The following is a 7,470-nucleotide window of genomic DNA, read 5'->3' as shown; positions in this document are numbered from 1 at the left end:
CTCTGTTCTGACGACTGCCTCTTGGTCCAAGTATAGGTTTTGCATTAGCATGATTAAATGTTCTGGGATTCCCAATCTTCTCAGAGTCAGCCACAGTTTGCTATGATCCACACAGTCAAATGCCTTTGCATAATCAATGAAACACAGATAGACCTTCTTCTGGTAGTCCCTGCTTTAAGTTAAGATCAATCTAACATCAGCTACAATATCCCTAGTACCACCACCCCTTCTAAACCCAGCCTGGACTTCTGGCAGTTCTCTGCTGATGTGCTGTTCCAGTTGTTTTTGGATAATCTTCAATACAATCTTGCTTGCATGTGAAATCAATGATATTGTTCTGTAGTTTCCACACTCAGGTGGGTCACCCTTCTTTGGAATGGGACCAAACATAGATCTCTTCCAGTCAGTTGGCCAAGTGGTTGTTCTCCAGATTTCTTGGCACAACTTGGTGAGCACATCCAGGGCAGCATCTGTTAGCTGAAATATGTCAATTGGTCTATCTATTCCTGGGGCCTTATTTTTTGCTATTTCCTTCAAAGCAGCTTGAACTTCTTCCTTCATCAGCATAGGCTCTTGCTCAAATGTTATTTCATTAAATTCTTCTGTGTCTGCCAATTCCTTTCGATATAATGACAGTATATTCCTTCCATCTTCTTTTAATACCTCCTGGATCATTTAATATTCTGCCTAAAGCAACCTGAAGAGGCAACAAGTAGTCTTAAAAATACCACTACAACTCAAAGGCACTTAACAACAACAACATGTAAAATAACATTTCAGATATGTGATAAAAACTGACAAACACATGCCGCATATCCTACTTACCTTGTTGGTATTATCATGAATTTCAATAGGAGAATTTCTGTTTTAGGAAGAAAACAGATTTTCTTTAGTAAGGAAAATATATATCTGATTCTTGGACCTAGCTGACTTCTGGAAGCATTTTGGTAGTGATGAGAAAACAGAAGAGGGATGAGTCACAATAGTAATATGTAAAAATGGCAAAACTAAAGCAAGTAAAGACATTTAAATAAGAACTTGGACTATCTTCTCAGGATTATTGATAGCCCAATGGGTAATCGAATTTAGGATAATATGATTGTCATGGTTGTGATATACTCTGCTTTCACACATATCATTTGCTCCTCCAGTCCTCCTTTCGTGTCAAACTAAATGGTTAAGTAGTCAGTCTATTGCACTACTCTGTAAACCTTAGTAATACTGCCATACTCTTTATCTGGTGCCTCCACTACTGACTGTTCCTTGCATATCCATATGCTGTAAAAAAACGAGGCCAACCATATGTTATTATTGTGAAATATGGGATGTTTAAATTGTTCATTTTACAATCAAATCATGCATTTAAAATCCAAGTTTACTTGGAAATCATTTTATAAATTCTATGTTACTCTTTTCTTTTTTTTTCTATGAGAGGCAGTAAATCACAACAGGAGGAGATTGCCAATCTGTGTCACCTCAGAGCAGCTGGTGGATTCAAACCTCATCCCTTTGTCTTGGCAGCCTAAATCTTTCCCTCTTAGCAATCAAAGCTCCCTAAATCATATAACACAAATCTATTTTGAAAACTTTTAGTAAATAGTCATCATCCCATAAATAAAGGAGTGTGACATTTAAAGCAATTAATAGAGTATTAAATTTCATCAATTCTTTTTAAAAAGCTTTAAAATTTAAAAAAATAGCCAAATTGCAGGAGGGGGGGAACCCACCTCTCACTACCTAATTTTGTTTGGTCAATTGTACTTGTTGTTGTTGTTATGTGCCATCAAGTCTTCTGCGTCTCATAGAGACCCTATGTACAACAACCCTAAACCCTGCTCTATCCCCAGTCACTGAATCAATCCATCTCATGGAGGGTCTTCTTCTCCTGCACTGTCCCTCCAACCCCCCAAGCATGTCATCCCTCTCCAAGGACTGGTCCCTCCTTGCAACATGACTAAAGTATGTCAGATGAAGCTTCAGAATCCTTGCCTCCAAGGAGCAGCCTAGTTTAACTCTTTCTAGGATGAACCAATTGTTTTCTTAGCAGTCCATAGTATATTCAATACTCTTCTCCAACATCACAGCTCAAAAGCATCAATTCTCCTTCTATCATCCCTAGTCATTGTCCAGCTCTCTGACACATAACAAGTGATTGCAAAGACCATGGCCTGTATCAGGTGTACCTTAGTCTCCAGAGTAACATCATTGCTCTTCAGTACTTTGGAGAGGTCTCTGACAGCAGACTTTCCCATCATAATGCGTCTTTTAATTTCCTGGCTGTTGGTGCCAAGCAAACTAAAGCTGTTAACAATCTCAATCTTGTCATCATCTATCTTGATGCTGCCAATTGGCCCAGTGGTGAGAATCTTTGTTTTCTTGATATTGAGCCTCAATCCATATTGGAGGCTGCAGTCCTTGACCTTCTGCAGCAAGCGTGTCAGGTCCTCCTCAGTTTCGGCAAGCAGGGTTCTGCATAATGCAGATTGTTAATGAATCTTCCTCTAATCCTGATGCCACATTTCTCCACAGACAGCCCAATTGGGTTTCAACTGTACTTATCTTACAATGTATCTTTACATGATATCTGCACTCATATTTTGTGACAATTTAGTTAATTAAATTCTTGTTTTAAATGGTCACAAAAACAGTTATTTTATTAATAAGGTATTTACTGGATTTCTTTTTAAAATATGTAAAGCAGGATCACATAATTTGAATCTCCAACAGATATTTACTGTGCTAAAAATGAAAAGTTCTGTTGAAGTTTCAGATTAACTGTGAATCAAGCAATTTTTATTTTACTTGCCTAAAATTTTTCCTTTCTTGATATATTTTCATACATACTAACAATTTGAAAAATGACCTCCTTTTTTCCAATACATACATTTATAAACAGTGCTGACATTTCTCTGGCCTTGTTATATACTGCCAGATATTTTTGGCATTTTATAAGAAGTTTAATTGCAGTATAGTTGGATGCCAAGGAATGAACTCTGCTTTAAAAGAAATATCTGTAACTGCTAAAGTGACATATAAAAATATGCTACAGCCTAGATGGGAGGCCTGAGGAATACTTCCAAGGTCTCACAATATAGTTAACTCACTTTCTCAATGTCACAGAGCTTTCCAAACTTGTCTTCTTACTCTTCTTATTAAAAGAGGTACCATATGTAAAATGCCTGCACACAACATTACTCAACTTTTCCTCTCTCTTTCTCTCTCTCCCTCGTCTCTTCTGAAAGAATTAATAATCAATTGATCTATTTATCTAAAGAAATAAAAGCCAGATGGGAAGTTAAAAAGAGTGCTAGACAATATTGTGTCTTGACTCTTAGTTTACATGCAAACTTGACTTTTGACTATGTCATATAATTTTCTTTTCTGCCTATCAGATTTTTCCCAGGGAGTAAATTTTGTAACTAGTTATGAAGATAGACATAAATTATATACACATGCATGCATGTTTGTGTATATGCATATATATTTTTTTAAATAATGGGATAAATATTCCATCAAAGAGACTTTTATGTTCCACAGAGACAGTTCTCAAATGACTTTCATAGTATCATGTTAAAAACCAGAACACAGTCCATTTTTACAGGAGATTTACTCAATCACAGTTACTAATCAGATTAGCACCGCTTTTATGTCCAACAAATTTTAAAAGTTTGGAGATCATTAGGGAAGCTACACATTATGAGCCTGTAGGCTGCATTGTGTCTTACTTGTTACTCTTTATTTAAACTTGAGATTTTCTTTTTAAACTAGATTAAGAATAGGATAAAAATGTTAATATTGAATGATGTAATGACAGCAGTTTTCTAATAAAACGATAGCTAGCTAAATTTCTATCCAGAGAATATTTGAGACTACTGCAGCAATTATATGTGAAGTTTTTCTTAAATTACCTGTGATAGAATAAAAAATATTTCCGATATGGGGACTAAAAAGTCTGCAAAATTAATCAGTTCAGGCTTTTACAATCTCAGAAGAAATAACAGAAATCAAAATGAAATATTCTATGTGAGTCGAACAAGTCAAGTTCCCATTTCTCACACCTTCTAATAATCTAAATGCAAGAACAATTTTAAACATTTTTGTCTGACTCAAATCAGGCTAAATTGATGTCTCCCATTGAAAAAGGCAAAATTTAGGTTATCTAATTACATTGTTAGATAAATGATACTTAAAAGTGGGAAAAATAGGCAAAACCATAAAAAGTCAATGTTTGATTATGTGAATAGCAGAAGACAAGCAAATTGACCTTTTACAAAACCTCTGACATACCACAAAACTGCTTAGTTCAAATTTCATCTCCTGACTTCTACAGTTCACTATAGAAAGATGTACTAAGAACCAGTCAATATGAGAAGCCAGAGTTAAAATCCAATATCTGAGATTTCACTATGCAGATATTCTCACCACACACAGACAATCAGTTTCGCATTTAAACAAGAAAAGTAAAAAATAAACTATGGATAATAGAATCTCACATTTTCAACAATTATTTATCTGCTATTCTGAAGTTCCAGGCTCAATTTTTTTTCTTTGTTATTTTACTACATACCCTAATTTTAAATCATTTTATAACATTACAAATAAAAATTTCACCATCAAAAAACAAATGGAACCATTCTGGGGGAAAATTAACTCACTTTTTAAAATATCTATGCCACGAACTCCATTTTCCAGTATCGTTATTGTCGTAGTGGAGGGAAGAGGAAGGAAGTTGGATAGTTAATAGAGCATGTCAATAGATCCCACACATGAATGGTCAATTTTCAAAGGATTCTTAAATATCCAGGTGTCTGGTAGATTTCCCCATGGCTTATCTATTAAAATGCTAGAAGATAGCAATGACATTTACAGACATAGCTGTGCAATCCATTTAGAGGGCAGAGAAGGAACTGAGGCTCATCAAAAGAAGCTTGTCGGGTGGTCCCAGGAAAGAATTATAGAAACTTGGTGTTCCCAGGCATCAAAGAGAGAACTACTAAGCTAATCTTCCAGGACAAATCCTTTCTACTAGAATGTGAAGATAATTCCAGGATAAGTTCTATTTTTCAAGATTCTGAGAGAAAATAGAATGTTATGAGTTCCTATTTTACCTAGGAAAACTTTGAGGAAAGGGATTAAAGGACAAATTCAAATTTGCAGGTAATAGAACTCAGAGAATTCAGGCCTACAAATCCTCCAAGGTATATGAGTAGGCTCAATAGATTAAGGGTAAGGAAGCCTACTAATTCCAACTGAGAACACAAGTGAAAAGAAAATTGGTGGATACCATCTATGTAAGTACAAGGGAGGAATGAGCTATATATTATATATAGTTCATCACTTATTAATTAACTCAAACACAGGAAAGATAATCTCTAGGAAAGTTTCAAAGATCGGGCCTTCATGTTTCAGAGAGACCATATAAAGAAGAAACCATTGAAACACAATGAGTATGGAACTTGATTCAGCATAAAATCAAGTACTCTTGGCAGTGAAGCTATTAACTGGCCATTTAATTTTGCAGGACTTTTAACACTATCATTAACATGTTGTTGTTTGTTGTTGTTTTTGTGTACCATAGAGTTGGAACCTACCCATAGCTGAACCTCCAGTGGGTTTTCAGAAGCAGTTAATCGTACAGTAGGAGATTGCCCATCCTTCTCCCGAGGAGCGGCTTGCGACCTCGAACTGCGTGCCTTCACGATTGCAGCACAGCTTCTTGCCAGTAGGCCACCAGATATCGATTATTATTAATAGAAAAAATATCACTGGAACTTGGTGATAGAAGCAGTGCTAGTGATCACATGTGATGGAATTTTGCAACACCTGGCCTTGACAGTCACAGTGACTGTCTGACCTCTATCCCTGCTGCCGGTACCTGAGCCTTTTTACTTTAATAATAACAGCAAAGTACTCAATAATTCAATTCTATTTCCAGATGATGAGGCACATATAAGCAATGTAATTGGCGAAAATAAGCAGATTTCAATATGAAGATGGAAAGGAGTCTTCTTCGTATTCTTCATGACCGCAGATATTTCTGTTGTTCTCTGACTGTTGTTGTTGTTGTTGTATACTATAGTCCGAACCAATCCACAGCTGACCCTCTGGCAGGTTTTCAGAGGCAGTTAATCGCAGGAGGGAAAATTGCCCATCCTCCCACGGAGCAGCTGGTGGCCTCGAACTGCATGCCGTCAGTACTGCTGTATAGCTTCTTGCCACTTGGCCACCAGAGCACTGTTCTTCTCAGACTATCTGAAACTGTTGTGACAAGGCATTGTTCTGTGACAGTTATGATGAATAAACAAATCCTATCAGTAAAGAACTAAAACTTTCCTGTTGAAATTTGGAGAGGTTAATAGCAATAACAAAAATATGGTATCTTACAATTAATATATTCAGATCAAGTGTTAAAATGTTATGCAATAAAGTGAAATAAAATGATTTTTAATTAAGCTAATATACGTCAAAGTGCTTCAAAGTTTCTTTACAGTGAAGCAAGGGGTTTTGCTGCTGTTGTTTTTATATGGTGTTGAGTCGACTACAACTCATAGTGACCCTATGAACAATAGTGCTGAACCCTGTTGTGTCCTGAGTCAATCTCACTGTCTCTGACGTACTTGTTCCTATTGTTACAGTCACTGTTTCAAACCATCTCATCCAGAGTCTTCCTCTCATGCTCTGACCTTTTACCCTTTCTAGCATGATGTCCTTCTCCAAGGACTGGTTGCTCCTGGCAACATGCCTAAATATGTGAGGAGATTCAAATCCTTCCTCCAAGAAGCAACCTAGTCTCACCCTCTCTAGGAAAGACCAGTATGTTCTCTTGGCAGTCCATGGTATGTTCACTATCCTTCTCCTGCACCACAACTCAAAAAAATCGTTTCTTCTTCTGTCATCCTTACTCATTGTCCAGCTCTCAGAGACATAGCAAGTAACTGAGAAAAGCATGGCCTGAATCAGCCATATCTTAGTCTCTAGATTGACATCATTGCTCGTTAGCATTCTAGAGAGGTCCCTGGCAGTAGACTTTCCTAAAGCAACATGTCTTTTTACTTCCTAATTGCTGGTGCCGAGAGTGTTAATTGTGGATCCAAGCAAGATGAAATTGTTAACAACTTCAGGTTTTTTTTCCATTTATTTATTTATGATGCTGCCAATTGCCCAGTGGTGAGAATCTTTGTTTTCTTGATGTTGAGATGCAATACATATTGAAGATTGTCTGTCCCCCTCCAGCGTTCCCAAGGCTATAAATCTTTGTAGAAGTAGACTGTCACATCTGCCTCCTGTCGGGAAGTCAGTAGATTTTAATCACTGATCATTTAATTAGCAGTTAAGCACTTTAATTACTGTTTTACTAGGGTTCTTTTTTTTTCAACAAACAACAATTATTTATTGAGCACCTACTATGTGCCAGGCACTGTTCTAGAACTCCATCTGGGAGGGGAGGAAGGGAGGGCACGGGGGAGAGGG

The sequence above is a fragment of the Elephantulus edwardii genome, unplaced genomic scaffold (assembly GCF_000299155.1).
Source record: "Elephantulus edwardii isolate Elephantulus edwardi_28Jun2011 unplaced genomic scaffold, EleEdw1.0 scaffold00008, whole genome shotgun sequence".
Taxonomy (NCBI): Eukaryota; Metazoa; Chordata; class Mammalia; order Macroscelidea; family Macroscelididae; genus Elephantulus; species Elephantulus edwardii.
Note: the sequence above shows the minus strand (reverse complement) of the source record.